The following is a 17,837-nucleotide window of genomic DNA, read 5'->3' on the forward strand; positions in this document are numbered from 1 at the left end:
AACCCTTTGGTCATGACCATGGCATCCTAATCATGGATCAACTAGAATTTGTCCAAATTTTGACCAATTCTTGAAAGTTTCCTAACAAGATTTGGTCAAAATTTTGACTAACCCTTTGGTTGTAACCATGGCATCCTAGTCATGGGATGGATCAAAATTGGTTGAAATTTTGACCAATTCTTGAAAGTTTTCCACCAAGATTTGGTCAAAATTTTGACCAACCCTTTGGTCGTGACCATGGCATCTTAGTCATGGGATGCACCATAATTGGTCAAAATTTTAACTAATTCTTGAGAGTTTTCTACCAAGATTTATTCAAAATGACCATGGCATTTTGGTCGTGGGATGGGCTAGAATTGGTCAAAATTTTGACCAATTCTTGAAAGTTTTCCACCAATATTTGGTCAAAATTTTGACTAATAATGACCAATTAGGCTTAGCCAAAATGCAACATTTTTGACCAAAACTTTGGTCCAAATCTCAACCAAATTGGGGTTTGGTCAAAATTTTGATGAGAAAAATTGTGACATACTGTTTGGTCACAATTTTGACCAACATGACTCAAAATTTTGACCAAATTTCATCAAAAATTGGGTCAAAATTTAATAGTGTTTACTTTGATTTCAAACCCTAGTCATGTGGAGTTGAGTTGTAGATGAGAGCAATAATTGGGAATTAGAAAGAAATCTATTCATGGAGTGCAATTTGATGCTAGAAGTGATAGGATAATGTAATCACCTAAAAATGATCATCTAGACTATTTGCCCCCTTTTCAACATTTTGGCTAAATTAATTTAATCACTTACCTAAGCCAAATTTCTAATAATCAATTTATTTGATTATAATCTATAGTTTGACTATGCTATCCTAAGTTCATTATTTGATTAAAAGAACATGTCCCCTTTTAATTAAATAAAAGACCCCATTCTTATAACCCACTTAAAGTGCACACATAAGGTCCTTTTTCTATTTTGCAATTAAAATAAAAGGCTTTGTGACTTTTGTCTTATATGAAAAATCAACTTATATTCTATTGGTTGACTTGTGTGTGCACATGGATCACTCCTCTTTTCAAATTCCACCTTTGATCGTCCACCATCTTCATCTTGATCTCTATCGTCTGTACGACTTTAAAAGGGAGAGAGCTTTCCCCCTCAATGGATCCATCCTCATTTTGAATATTTTTATGCTACAGGTTTTCTAACAGGTTTCTTTGGAGCTTTGTGGAGAACTTCTCTTTCTTGTCTACATTCTCTCATACCATAGCATTTTAGCTTAGATTCATGCTGCATGTTAGTTTAGCTTCTATTTTGCAATAATCTATCTCACATAGCTTAATATTTGGATTGTAACACTCTCATCCATGCTTATAATAGCTGTACATTTCATATTCATTCTAGTTTAATCTTTAGTTGCATTGCATTCTTAAGGAACTCCTTGGGACATTTGCATTCTTGCATCTTGTCTTTGGAACCTCCCATTGCATGGTTTACTAGCAAGAAGAGTATCTCTAAGGCTCATCTGAGAATCTTCTTATTCTTGAAATATACTCGCTTGCACTCCATGGATAGTGAGCTCTAAGCCAGCATCCAAGCATTCCAAACTCATGGAATTGTTTGGATAGAAGGGTTTAGAGTGTGACACAAATCAAGTGTACAGATAGGACCAAAACTTGTGCAACTGGTCGCAAGAGATCAAATCACTAAAATTTTATCATTATATGCATTAAAAAGGCATGGAGTGCATTGGTTCCATGCAAATCAAGGCCCAATAAGTAGCTAGGCATTGAAGAACTAGCCTTGATGGTGGGCCATGGACAAACAAATCCATCGAGAAGGATAACATGTAGAGTTGACCACATGGGGGAATCTAATTTTCCCAAATTTAAACATTGACCCATCGATGAAGGTCTCCTTTTTGAAATAGATGGTTTAGATGTTGCAAGAAATATCCCAAATGAGATGGTAAAATGTATCCATTGATGCAAATCCTCTTTATTTCTAGTGGATGACTAAGATGTAGTGAAGAGACCATAAGATGTGTCAGATCAATGGTTTTCATGCAATTTCAAGCTTTGGAGTCTTGCAGAGACTCTACTACATGAAGAAACACTAGAATAGTGACACCTAGTAGCATCTTTCACCTTTCTATTTAACAAAATAGATGATGATAATTTAATCTTTTGTTAAATCTCTGTCATTGATCTGCACATGTGCATTGGGTAGACTTAAGTTGGAGATGGGACCCTCCACCATGTGGTGTAATTCCATATCTTGGAACCTTACGAAGAATTTGTGGTATGAAGAAATACTAGGATGAAGACAAATGGAGGCATCCTATGTGATTTCATGCTTCTAGGTCTCATGGAGGCATTAGGGTAGGAGAAAACACCAAAAAGGAAACATGTGGAAGCATCTCGCACTTTCAAGGAGATGGGCAGTTAGCTCACAAAACATAAGAGTCGTTAGATCTTGCAGCTAAAGTCACCCAAATGAAAAAAAAGAGCTATTATGAAATGTTAGCCACCAATTTTAGCATGATATTATTCCTTGCAAGGAACCTAGCCCATTGAAGGTTTCTTTGATTGAATATTAGTGATGGGTTGAATGGGGGAAAAATGCCAACATTCTTGGTGACTCAAAGGGGATGCTTGCCTACTAAGCATAGATTAGTGGCCTTAAGAAATCCATTGGGCATGGAGTCACTACCAAGAATTGACATGTTATCCCACCTACAACTTCACCAAAATTCTACAACTAGCAAACAATAAAACAACTTTGGGGCACTTTGGAAAGCTTGGGACAGCTCTAGAAAAGGGATCAAATGTGCAGACACACTTCTTGAAAAAATGGAAAAAACCTTTCTAATACTTACAAGTATTTACAACAAAAAATTATCAAACAAAGCCATTGACTGGCTTGTTGAAGTAGCTTCCCTTCCTTCTGAGCTAGTTTTTTTTTCTTTCATGCACATAGATAGATAAACAGATCAACAAGTATGACATGTCTAATGTTGCATGGAAAACCTTCTTCCCAATGTTGAAAATAGTGAAGCTTTGCAACACTAGGGCATTACTTTATTGAGAAAGACTTACTTTGTCTTCCTTGTATAACTCTTCCTCATGCTCTAGAGTAAGCATGACTAGGGACAACATGCTGATTTGTTGTAGAGCTAGATGCCTGATGGGTCATCCTCTTTATGGCTTTGGGTCTAGAAATTCATCCTTGACCATGTTGTGCTCTAAAATTGTAGCATCTGACTAGTTTGGAAGTGGCTCTTCTTCTTATGAAGAAAAAATCTTCATCTCTTGCTCATGATGCTCATGAGCCACCTACTTGGGAGATAATGGTTGTTGGAATTACAATAGGAAAGGTAAAATTCTTGGTTGCATGTATTTGCATTGGGAATCCAACTTAATATTTGTCCTTATCTCCAAAATATTGTAATTCAATCTTTAGTCAGATGAAAAATGGTTTACATAGTTGTTTGTGCCATTACAAAAACCTATAAAAAATTGTGTCACTCTGCATCTAAAGTCTTTGATACTCAACATATACTGAATTCTTCATTGAGACTCAACATCTATATCACTTGGCATACACTACTTTCTTGAGTTCTGAATCACTCAGCACATGAGTGGCTTGGCACTCACTATGGACTTGGCATGCTCTATAATATACATGTTGTGCTCAGTGTATACTACTTGTTTGGCATGAACTAAGTAAATGACTTAAGTGTGTAGACACTCATTAGTCAATGCCATTCTGAGATAAAAATTCTCCCCCTTTGACATGAGTGTCAAAAAAACTTGGTCATGCATTAACATCCTTGATATTATGAGCATAACATATCTCTTATATCTCTTATTCGGCTTATATACAAAACTTCAAAATTTCAAAATTTTGTAACAACTTAGATACCTCAAAATTTGATAACTCCCCTTGAGTTGGTAGGTCTATTCTATATCCAAAATTCTATACTCCTACTGAGTAGACGTGTCTCATCTAATACTCTTTGACTTCATGTCGTTTCTCTAATTAGCTTATTCAGTCTTATGCTTTATTCCTTTTCTTACTCTCCCATAATCTACATCTCCTCATATCTCCCCCTTTTTGGCACTTATGTTAATGGGCTATACACATATTGTCATTTCCCAAAAAAGATATATGTACCTCTAGTATTATCTTGAGAGCTACATCCCAATTTTCACATGCTACATCCAATGACTTGATTTGAATGGCTAGATTGGAAACAAGGTGGAGTAGGTTGTCTAATGTTGAAATATTAGGGACTTTCTTCATAAGTTTTTTAGTGTATTTTAACTCCTTGTGCAAAATTTCCATGTGTGGGGTGAGTGTGGTTTGGATGCCAATAAATTTTTCCCTTATATTGGCTTCATTTGTTGACAATGCAGCTAACTAACTTTAGGTTTGTAACAATGTTCTGAAGTGCTTCTCACCTTGAGCTAGATTCAGAGGCAACTTTGCACCCAATGAATTAATTTGGATCTCTAGGCTCAAAATGCAACTTCTAGTTTCTTGGGTGAAGAGTGTAGGATTACATAATTTAGTGTACAATGAGAAAATGTTTTCAAGTACCTTCTGCACATCCTCAACCTTAGTTTCCAATGCAACTTGTATGAGTGCTATATCACCTGATATTTTATCATTTACTTTGCTCTAAAATTTATTTTCTAACCATTCTAATAATTTTGCATTTGTGTCAAGGTCTACATCATTCACCTTTTCCACTATATGTGTCACTTGTTCAATTAGTGGTTTGGTCTCATCTAGAGTTAACAGACTAAATGCATCTAGAAAGATGTCTTTGATATCTAGCAATGCTTTCTTCTACCTATGCACCCTTCTTAGTAGTTCCATATTCTTCTTTTGTGCTAGGGATTGTTACAATATACCCATATGCTCTATGGTCATTGTGTCATAATTATATTTAGGTAACACAATCTCTTCATCAAGGCTCACATCTCCATATTGTATGCTTGGACTCATCACTGAGATCTACAATGGTTTTGCATTTGTACTCAACTTCTAAAGAGTTTGAGTTGAAGGTGTGCCAGATATTGGTAAGATTACTACTTGTTCCTTCACTTATGGAGTCAACTTAGTCACTTTAGGCTTGTCCTTGTGTCCCACAATGCCTTGACTTGCACCTTGTAATTATGCTAGAGGTGTAGATAAGATTATCTAACCTATTCCATTCTGTGTTTCTATAGTGCCTTGAGTTTCCACTGTGTCCTTCTCAATTGTATCAATCTTTTTTGATGTAGCTTTAGGTACTTTGTCCAAAGGTTGTACATGAGTGACTTGAGGGATCACAGTAGGTAATTCTTGTGTATTCACCTCTTACCTTGGAGTATTAGTCACTATTTTTTGTAGTTCATCTACGCTCACTAGAACAAGAGTATTACATAATTTGGCTTGTAGTGTAGACTGATCTAGTATCTTCTTAAGATCTTCCTCTATAAGGGGATTAATGTTTTGAGTTGTGACATTAGAAACATCCTTCACTATTATTGTTTTAGTATTCTCATTTTTTTCATGTTGAGGGAAAACATTAGGATGTTATGTATCTTTTACACTTTGGTCTTCTTGCTGCTCTGCCTTAGCTATTGCCTTGTAATCTACTTGTATTTTTTTCCCTTGCTCAATAGTGTTATCATTGTTATCATCTTCCTCATCATCTTTCAACTCAATATGCTTTTTTTCACCTTCCTTTACTATAGAAAGCCCATAAGTTATCTTCCACTTTTGTGTGGACTTATTCACAACATCTTCAATGTTATTTTGTAGTATGCTAAAGGCTCTATATTTAGATACAAACCTAACTGGATATTTCTTCATAGCCTTAGAAATTTGTGCCTTACTAAGTTCAAGCATGACTTGTACAATTGAAGTCTCCCTTATTTTTCTCTCCAATTTCAAACAATAGTGCCATTTTTGCTCAGCTCTCTAATATAAACTTTTTGGCATAGAGTTAGAAATTTCTAGTGGCATTTTCTTAAAATTTTCCACCATGGCACATATAGCTTCCTCCACTTGATTCTTTTCTACTTTACCAAGATTATCAAAATAAATAAGAGAGAATCCTAAAAAATCTACATTAGTTTTAACATTCTCACATAGATTTTCTAAGTTTGATAGAGGATTGTGACTCACCACTTTGAATTGGGTATTATCATCTGATTCTGTTTTCTCCTCATCTGATTTAGCTTGTGCAAGATATTTACTTCTTGGCTTTTTCTACACACCACCTTCCTACTCTACTAGTGTTGCTTTCTCCTTAGCCTTTTGAGTAGTGGCACATGCACTATCCCTTGTAGTAGGTGCTATAGGCTTGGCTTGGCTTGGTTTGACAATTTTCTTAGCCCTTGTCACAAGTTGTGTCTTGGCCTTCCTCTTCTTTTGATTAGTGGGAGTAGGTGCTTCCTCAACTTCTTCTCCCTCAACACCTTTAGAAACTTTCATCTCCTCCTCTTCCTGATATTCTCCCATTCCTATTGTTCATGCAATTGGTGTTTTTTTCTAGATGTCTTCTTCTTCTTCATCCTCTTCTTACTCATCTTCTTCCTGCTTGACATCTTCACCAAATTTAGCTTTTAGTTCCTTCACTAATCTATCTTTCTTCTTAATAATAGAAGATGTCCTCAATTCCATGGTAATCTTGGACTTATCCAACTAATATTTTCCAAATGCCTTGGTATTTTTGTCTACCTCTTTTGCAAGTAATGCAGTAATAGTTGCAGAGGCTTCATCAACATTTATTTCGTATCCTAAGGGTCTCAACAATCTTACCCTTGGAGTAGCAGCTTGAACAAAGGTATAGTTGGCATCCACTAGAAAATAGATATCATCATAATGCTTTTCTACTAGTGACATTGGAATTCTTAGTCTTTTCATCATTGACTACTTAAAGTCTTCAAAATAACTTGTCATCATAGACTTAAAGTTCTCACCTAATTTTTCAATGAACTCACCAATTTGTACTGCTACTGACCTATTTGTTTTCCAACCAACTATGCCAAAAGTAGGAAAAGTGTTTTCAACCTAAAAGAATATACATATCAGGATATAACCAAATTTTCATTGTGCACTCTTAGTCCTTATTATTTCTCCTAGGTTCTCTATCAATTATTGTAATTATAACTCTGCAAGATCATATGTGTGATCTTTCTTAACAATTTTATAACCAACATCTACTATAATACAAGGCACACTATTTAATATGCTAGATTGGTATAATTTGTGTGAAATAACCCTTACTGCAAAGTCTATCAAAGGATCAGTAATGGTGTCAATACTCATTCCTCTTTTGTTCTACATGGCTCCTGTATTCTTTTTGATGACCTCTTTTGAGTCACTTCTTAGGGTCTTAGGCCGATCTATGGTTGGATACCTTGTAACCCTATGGATTATCCTCTTGGTTATTTTGATAGGTCCATTATCCAACCATAGTAAACCATCATGTATCCTACTTAATACAATTCTTATCCATTTAGTTTTGAATACATTCTGGAAATCTAAGGCACAATTTAACCCTTTACTCTCTAAAATTTTGTATTCTTCCTTCAACACACCATTATCACATACTTTGTCATAAATTTACCTTATCTCCATATCACCAATGCTACCAATTTTACAATTATAGCATTTCCTAACATCTTGCACCATTAAATTATTTAGTGATATCATGAATAATGTACTGGAGGGGTCTTGTTTGTAAGAAATATTAGGTATAGCCTTGAATATAGGTTTCTTAAATTCATTAATAACTAGTTGAACATTCAAAACCTCCTTACCCTCTACATTATTTCAACTAGATGCCATAATGTTAAAATAGGGTTTGCAAAGGTATAAACAGTGTAACTTGGCACTTAATAAATACCTTGCAAGATTCGATGAAATGATGGTGAAATGCTACACAAATATTTTGCAATTGCTTCTGATGGATTTTGAAATTGCCTTTAGCTCTTCTTGCTCTTTCTCATTTTTGAAATGATGAAAAATGAGTTGAAATCAATCAAATACTCTTTTGAAACCCTGTGCTGAGTGCTTACATAACTGTAAGCTCGACATCAATGAATTTTAGACTCACTTGGCATCCATTAACATTTTATTCACTTGGTAATCATTATGAGCTTGGAATCAACTAGCCAACCTTTTAGCTTGACATCTTCTAGCATTTCACTCAGCACATACATGAAACTTTTCATGCTTAGCAATAACATGAAAAACTTGAAGAATTTACTTGGATTCCTAATAACATCTTGCATCTTTGTTCATGCTAATGTAATATTTTTAGTACTAAATCCTTTGGAACTAATGAATGATATAAATTTTAAATATTAGTCCCACATACCTCTTGATTGCTTAGTTTGATGAGGTGTGATCACCTGACCCATTGGGTGAAGTGATCCCTTCTCCATTTATGTGCTGAAATCATCCTTTTTCTTCTTCCATGTCTTATTCATTTCATTTTTGACATTTTCAACATCTACCTTGCCTTTGCCTTTGTCAAATTCACAACTTGGTGCCTTTGACCTTGTTGGGCAATATCTACTGATGCAACTAGTCTTCAAACAACTATAACATGTGGTTTGACTCAACCACCTCTTGTAGTCACATTTGAAGTGTTTCCTAATACAATTCTTAGGAACATGTCCATATTCTTGACAATAATGATAGCTATATCTTTTATTATAATCCTAGTTATAAGAGTTTCCATTGTTCCTTACCTTTGCTTGCTTGTTTGATGACCACATGGGTTTGGATCTGCACTCAGAAGCTCTATATCCATACTTCTGATAAATGTAGCAATGCCCTGCAAATCTTTAGGTGTGCATAGTCTTGGTTCTACATTCATGTTCTTGATGACCTTATTTTTTGCACTTATGATAGTGAACCATGCTCTTTTTCTTAATATTCTAATTTGTAGTTCTACTCCTATGCACATTAGTAGTATGTCCTTTCTTACCACAATTATGACAAGTAGGTTTGGAGTTCTTACCTTTGTTGCTCCTTTCTTTAACACTTTTGGATGACTCTCCTTCTTCAATACTTGTGTATCCCAGTCTACATGTATCATTATCAAATCTAGGGGATCTCAATAATTTCTAATTATATTTGATGGATTCATTAGGCTTATTGAAACTTTCAAAAAATTCCTTTTCCCTTTTTAGGTCACTTTGCAATTGATCATTCTGCAACTTCAATGTTTTTATCTCAACGTCCTTGACATTTAGATCATAGTTGGCATTCATCATTTGGCTCAATGTATCCAATTGCATGTTGGAAATCTTGGTTAGCTCTGATGATTTCTCTTCCAATTCGTTGCTCAAAATTCTTTTATCATCTTCAACCATGGCTTTGTCTTCCATAGCTTTCTTCCTTTGTTTAGTAACCTCACATAGTAGTATGGCTTGTGATTCTTGCTGTAACTTTAGAATTCTGATTTCCTTAGCTTGGGCTTTATTCTTTTCTATTAGATCTACAACTGTTGCATCAAATTCATTAGAGTCTCCATCAAAAAATAACTTAGTAGTGTCTATCTTTTTGTATTGTGTTTCATTCTCATCAATAGAAATTTCTTTCATTCTCTTCAAGGATTTCTTTAGTTCATCTCTTGCTTCATTCACTTGATGTAGAATGAGTTGTATTTCAATTCCTTGATTCTCAATAGTCTTTTCCAACTTGTAGACTTCTATTTCAAGTTCTTTCCTCAAAGTTACAAAGCTTCTCTTTTAGAGAACAAGGTTTTGAAACCAAATTTTGGAATTATAATAGGAAAGGTAAACTTTTTATAGGGGGAGGAGTGAATCAATAGTTTAAACTTTGACCAATAAAAATTTCACCACACATCCATCTCATGCATTCAATGAGTAAATTGAAATAACATGTAAAGCACATACATCTAAATCATGTAAACATATAAGAATTCACACACATATGACACCAGATATGATTAACCAAAAACCATCCAATGAGAAGGTAAAACTAGGGTGGGGATGACACTCGCAAATCTTCACTACTATACTAATAAAGTGTATCTAATGAAGGTTATAATGTTTTGATCATGAGACATGATCTACCCTGTGAAAGTTCTACCATGTTAAAGGCTTACAAAGACTATTAGGTCTCACCCTATTAAAGGATTTCAACACCTTGTTAGAAATGTGCCTTGCTAAAGGACTTTAACTCACAAATAAGTAACTACCTTGTTAGAGGATTTCAATACAACCTGTTAGGACTACTTTGTTAAGAGATTTGACTAATTAACATGCTAGAATGATTCAACAATGATCATGTAGTTAGCACTTGATTTCTTGATAATAGATCACCTCTCTTTTATATGCCCTTCCCTTCCTATGTTCTCCTTCAACTGATTCTATAATGTAATTTCAGATCATAACTCCTTAGTCACCATGAATGCTCTATTTTCACAAGAAAAATTCTCTATACTCTCCTTCTTTGCAAATTAGAAAGTTTAAGTTTGTCCTCCTAAAGAAGATTTAGGTGACTTAGTGTTAGGTACGAATCAACGAATGTGATTCATTCATTTTTCCACTTAAACCTTCCCTTTTTGCGATTGGATGCATGTATTTGCATTGGGAATCCAACTAAAGATTTTTCCTTATCTCCAAAATATTGTAATTCAATCTTTAGTTGGCTCATAAAGGATTTACATAGTTGTTTGTGCCATTACAAACAACTATAACAAAACTGTGTTACTTGACATTTGAAGTCTCTGATGCTCGACATATATTGAATTCTTCACCAAGACTCAATGTCTGTATCACTCAACATGCACTACTTTCTCATCTCCAAAATCATGTAGCACATGAGTATCTTGACACTTACTATGGACTCAACATGCTCTGTAATAAACATGTTGTGCTCAACATATACTACTTGTTTGACATGCACTATGTAAATGACTTAAGTATTTAGATACTCATTAGTTAAAACCATTATGAGATCAATAATGGTATGGTGTTAAGTCTTGAGGAAACATTTGTTATGATTCTAGAAAAATAATCCTCCATATCATAACATGTATTTATCTTTTCTTCTTCCTCCTACTCATGCTTGTCTTCCTACTGCAACCAATGGTCTTTTTCTTCTTCTCCTTGTAGTAGGTTTTCTCTTTCTTCCCCATTTGAAGCTTGATTAGGTATCTTTGTTCCTCAAGGGAAAGAACCAACTCATCCTCTCCTATCTCCTTCTACTCCTTAGGTAGTTGCTCAACATTAAGTTGAGGAAGTGTAGGCTCTTCATTATTGCAGAAAGGAATAGAAATATGGGGAGGCTAACTCTTTTTAAAGCTAGCAAAATTGTGTTTGGGTGGCTCTTCATCAGATGGATTTAGTAGTTTTTCTTATGAATGGTCCTTTGGCTATTATGTAGAATTTTGTAGAATAGGAGGGCTACTCTATTTGAAGCTAGAAAATTTTCTCCTTAGAGGCTCTTGTGCTTTAGCTGCTTGCACTTGAGAAAGCTTGAGCCTTGTCTCTTCTTCTACTACAATCAATCTCCTTGCAAGGTCCTCCTCAAATTGGAATTTTCTCACCTCCCACTCCTTAGAATGGAAGAGAGCCAAGTTAGCCAATTTTGGTTATTGAGGAGAGGCTTGACAAGAAAGTTCTTGTCCATACTACCCCTATTGGACCTCCATTTTTTATTGCAAAGAAAACTCTTGCTGCATATGTATATTCCCAATATCAGGTCCATATGCCTGAAGCTACTCAATGCATTCGTCCACCTAGCTTTTGGAAGCCATTGACTACTCACACCACTTATGAAGTGTCATGTCAATACACTTTTGGAGCTCCAACATCATATCTTCAAACCTTTTATATGGAGATGTTTGGGTTGGAGGAGTAGGTGTGGGGGGGTATAAATTTTGGGCATAATAAGCTTGAGGCTGGGATTGATATTGATAGAAAGAGGGATGAGGAATAACATTATCTTGATATAGGGGGGAATAATATGAATTTCCACAAAATGGGTCCATGCTTAGGCATTCAAATAAAAAATCTCATAGAAAACCTTGAAAGCATAAAAGATCAGAGATGATCTTTAAATATACCAGCATTGGGTCTATATGAAACTAGAAGATGTGCACTCGGAGTTGCCATGTTGTTTGATGGAATGCCTCTAAAGCCCGATTACATTAAGAATAATGTCCAAATTTTTAGTGAATAAGATTGTAATGGCTTCCAGTTGACTTGAGTAGTTGGAATTATTTGTCCCACAGGGCATGCCAAAAATTGTTGACACAGAAGTCTACACCCTTTCTTGAGGTATGACCCTCAAGAGACCTTATGTAACATGGAAACAACCTCCAAGTGTGGGAATTGGATTCTGAGGTTGAATCTCTAGAGAAAGTTTTCTTCCTTACTATCATGGTGCACCTAAACTATTGCTAGGGAGGAAAAGGGAGAAGGAGAGCATAAATTAAAGTTCATAAAGGGAAAGGGGGTAATGCACTAAGATAGATATATGGTTACAAACCTACCTATAGATGCACATGGAATTTATAAAAGGCCCCAAAAGTCATAGATCTTGACTCTAATTCACCCCCTAAAGGCTCATATGTAGGTTTAAACAAATGAAATGCTACAAGGAAAGAAATATTCACATTAAAACATTCATGAGCATCTAACACAACATAGAGATTTAAAATATGGAATAGAAACATTCAACACAAGCCAAAAATATGTACAGGCTAATTAAATGATAAGAAGAGGAAACATGGGTTTCTATTAATGCAAGGCCAAATAAGAAATTTGCTATCATAGAGAATAATGTTGTTGTAAGAGAATATAGAGAAGAACCATTAAAAAATATTTATAACTTCCTTTTAAAGAGTTAAAGCATAAGTATAATGTTTACATTGAGTAAAAACCCTAACCAAGTGGATTTGAGTTGCAAACGAGAGCAATAATTGAGATTCAGAAAGAAATCTAATCATAGAGAGAAATTTCATGTTAGGAGTGATAGGATGAGACCAAAGCCTCCACACCCAGCCACAAGATATCAAATCACCACAATTTGATCATTATATGCATTAAAGAGGCATGGAGTGCCTTGGTGTCATACCAATCAAGCCCCAAGAAGTAGTTGGGCATTGAAGAACTGACCCTGATGGCATGTCATTGACAAACAATGACATCAAGAAGGATAACATGTAAAGTTGACCATAGGAGGAATCTAGTTTTCCTAAATTTGAACACTAACCTTTGATGAAGGTATCCTCTTTGAAATATATGGTTCATATGCTATGGAAAATCTCCCAAATGAGATATTAATTAAAATGCACCTATTGATGTAGATCCTCTTTATTTCCAACATATGACTAAGATGCAATGAAGAGACCACAAGATGTGCCGATCCAATGGTTTTCGTGCCATTTTAGGCTTTGGAGTCTTGTAGAGACACCACTATAAGAAGAAACATTAGAATGGAAACACCTCACATCATCTCACACCTTGTCATTTAATAGAACTGATGACAATTATTTAATCTTCTATTGAATCTCCATCATCAATCTGTGCATGTGCATTGGGCAGACTTAAGTCAGAGATATGACCCTCCACCCCATGGCACAATTTTGGACCTCAAGACCTTGTGGAGACTCCATGGTATGAAGGAATATTAGGATGAAGATAAATGGCAACATCCTATGTGATTTTGGGCTTCTGGTTCTCATGGAGGCATTATGGTAGGAAAAAGCACTAGAAAGGTGATGCATGGAAGCATCTCACTTTTTGGAAGATGGGAAAATAGCTCAAAAAAAATGTGAGTCATTGGATCTCATAGCCAAAGTCACCTAACCAGGAACAAAATGAGCTATCATGAAATGTTAGCTGCCAACTTTAGCATGATATTATCTCTTTCAAGGAACCTAGCCCATTGAAGGTTTCTTTGATTGGATATCAGTAATGGGTTGAATGAGGGAAAAAATGGCCAATAGTTTCCTTGTAGAAAGTCACCTTAGAGGAAATATGAAGAATTAAGAATGAGGTCCAGGGAATTCAAAATGAGGTTTTGAAGGAGATGCAAATAATCAATCCTACTTGTATTTTTTAGTTCGAGGATGGAAATGTGGATTCATAAACTTTAACAAAAAATTCCAAAATGTAATGTTTATGATCATAGATAATGACACCCCTAGTCCTCAAGGTTTTACTATAGTGGCCAATGTGGAATCTATGTTGTACTTGAACAAAAAATAGAAAACTTTTACCTAGGAAGAGAAAAAGGATTAAAGAAATCAAGTGGAAAAAAGATGCATGCAGAGAAAAATTACTAAGCCTAAATAATCCCCATTGTTATGCCACCCAAGAGTTTGCGAGCACCTTTTAGAGCTAGAAGTTGGTTAAAAAGGCCACATTAGAGGACAAAAATCTCCATGAAAAGAATTAGTTGTGTCATAATTATCATTTTAAAGCTTTGTTTTGAAAACTATTTTAGCTAGTTAATGTTGATAATTATTTTGTAATTGAGATGTTTGGGTTTTGATGGAGGCCTCACAGAATTTGAAACTATATATGATAGAGCATAGAATTGATTAGGGGATTTTTTAGATAGAAAAATGATAGTATTAATAGTGATATAGAATTTCATCCTTTTGGTAGTAATCAATGGAGAGTAAGAGAGATAGTCTAAATGTATGTTTTAAGACTTTGATCTTGAAAACTTATATTGATATATCTTTCACTACATATTATAGTTTGAGATTTTTCGCTTGAACTTGGATATAATGGTTACTTTATGGATCATTGTATCAATCATTCTGTGATATTGATTACTATTTTAACATATCATTCTTTTGCTATCATGTCATTTGATGTATTTAAAGTATCAAAATTTTCTTTCAAGTTCTATACAACACTAAGAAAACTTTGTGTTCTTCAATCTCCACACGTTTTTGCAACCTTTAATTTTTTTCCTCCATTCCTAAGAGTATGCGAGATATCCTTAGGTATTTTCAAGTAAAAGTACATAGGCATATTTAGAGGGGAAAAATTAATAAATATTTACCCAAGTGTTGTGAACTTCATTGGCTTTCCATCCTCGGCTTAGAGAAATTTATTTAAATTTATAAAAGGAAGACAATCTGTTCACCAACATATTTTTGGAAACTCTACTAGGGAGTCCCAAGAATAAGACTAAACCCTTCAAATTGGTAATGATTCATAATGGTTCTTCCATATAATGATGATTTTCCTATTTTGAAACTAGATTTAGGTTTTGTGGATATGCAAGAAGATATAATCTCATACCTAACTTTTGTGGCTTGGAAATATCGACAAAGTAATCAACAATACCAATGAGTCCTTAGAATCTTAGAGAGAAGAAGAGTGGGTCAAAGTTTTAAAAGGTTTTTGTCTAATCAATATAACACCTATTTAGTTACAAGATTGGACATCCCTTACTACCAAAGTACTATGATAATTTCCATTAAATTTTAATCCAGGAACATGAACTTGAGATTATGTCTACAAAGTATATGCTCTAGTTTTCACTAAAAATCATTACTACCTTGAATGCAATAACCATTAAGGAAATCTAGTTTATCCAAAGGAAAGACAACTTTCAAATACTTGGAAGGAAATTCTAATTATTTAGCCATACATCTATGCACCTACTGCTGCAGGAATAGTGACTGGTTCTATTTCCAGTGGCTGCAGGAACAACAATTCTATCTTAACTTAGAAAACTAAGTCTAAGTCCTACTTACTAAAGTAAACTCCACCTTCTGCGTGGGCCCCCACAAAAGAATGAAGGAAAGATAAGCTTAGATAAAAGTGTAGAAACTCAGTGAAGGCTTGTATTCATCAAATATGCAGTATTACAATAACTTAGGAAAAACAGCAAGATGTCTATCAACTCTATTTGTCCATTCACTAGTTAACCTCATAGATATATATGAGGTCTTATTTAAAAGGAAGGAAGAACAAAAAACTCCTAAAACTATTACTTTATCATGAAGGAAAGTCAGTTACAGCTTTAAGACTGCAAACATACAATTGGAAAGACATTATTTCTCCCTTAAATTCCCCACAAATATAGAGATCATAGCAAATGCTAGATCTTCTCGTTTATGTGATTTCAAATAGCTTCCAGGAATCTAGGTATTGTGTGTTGCATGTTTAATTGATTTCTTTGATGCTTACTTCCTTGCTCGGCCACTTTCTTAGGTCTCGCTTTGTTATTCATTAAGACAGGTCCCTTTTGACTTTGCCGCCAAGTCTTCTAGCTGCAATGGTGTCATAACACTCTCTTTCATAGCATCAATGCCGTAGCACTATTCCTTCATAGTTTGTTTAACTCCCACTCAACTTGTATCCTTGCAATCAATGTTTAACACACACAAGACTTCCCACAAACATTTATTTTCATTTATTAGTTTATAAAGAAAAGGCATTTAATTATTCAACTAACAGTTTTTGCAATCTCTTCTATTGTAGGAAGATCTACCCATATCAAACATTCATGAAGAAATATTTTTACCACAAAATGATCCCCTTTTTAGATATAATTTTGATTGTCATTTTATGCCCTATGTCCATACTTTATAAATCAAAAGTTCAAAAACATTTATACTAAAAGATGATAAAGTTCAGTATGTTATAGACAAATTTTCACAAAAAGGGCTAATAAGACTTCTATTTCTTCATGTCATTATTTTTCCCCCCAACCATCCTAAGGCTGGTCCCTTTAGCCTCTATAGGTTTCTGATCCTCATCCACAACCTAAGATCATTGGCAATTTTCTCCCCTGATTCATGAGCTCTGTAATTAAAATATCCATGATTTTGTTTCAACCTTTCCCATTTTTGTTCTTTAGCAATCATGTTATATGTAGAAAATGAATCATACTTTCCAAGCATAGGATGTAAGAGTATGGGCAGTTGGAAATGAAGAGGTACCTAATAAATTTTTTGACTTCTCCCTAACATCATATACCTGGGCATCGTGCTGATGGCCAACTCTAGATTTTGGGGAGAGAACAACTCCCTTGTTTTTAGATCTTTTGGCAATCAGATCCATCTTTGAAGGGAAGCTTGTATAGCATCAGGGGCATTTGCAGAGCAATGCTACTCCCAATCCAGAAATGCTTGTTCGTGGACAGGGTGAATTTTGGTAGCAGCACTGCGATGATTGTTAATAGAAAGCCAATTGAAGAATACTCTGTAAGTGTTTTGTACCTCTAATCGAATGTACAATGGTTCAAAAATTTCCTTTTCCCTATAAGGAGCAGCTTGGTTCTCTCAACTAAACTCATTCTGCATCCATGACATTACGGCCCTAAACTATATATCTCCAACATATAACAATGAATTCCAATCTTTATCATCTAGAACAACAAGATTGTGAACATATAATTCACAGAGAAGATTCTGCAGAGTCATTAGAACTGAATTGAATGTTGCATAAAATTCTTGGGGAGTGTGTAAGGAAGGATTCAATCCTTGAGTAATTTGAGACAACTAAAAATTAATCATTTTCTCTGGAATGAGCTCTATAATCTCCGTGACTCGTTGCTGTAGGACCACAATTTCACTATCCTTCTCTTCAATTTGCTATGCTTTTTCCCTGATAGTTCTGAGCAATTGCTTCCTTTCTAAATCCAAATTTTCTTTTTCCCATTGAAACTATTGGTACAAACTAAAATTGGCTATTAACGGTGTAGAAATGTTCAGTGGTGTATGACGACAGACAACAGGTCTATAATCTTCAAGGCAGTGCTTAGTATAATGGTGGTCATTAGTGCCGTCATCTTGAGAATTTTGTCGTTCAACAAAGTTTTTATGTT

Source organism: Cupressus sempervirens, chromosome 6, assembly GCF_028749045.1.
Source record: "Cupressus sempervirens isolate cs-2001-9-10 chromosome 6, ASM2874904v1, whole genome shotgun sequence".
Lineage (NCBI taxonomy): Eukaryota > Viridiplantae > Streptophyta > Pinopsida > Cupressales > Cupressaceae > Cupressus > Cupressus sempervirens.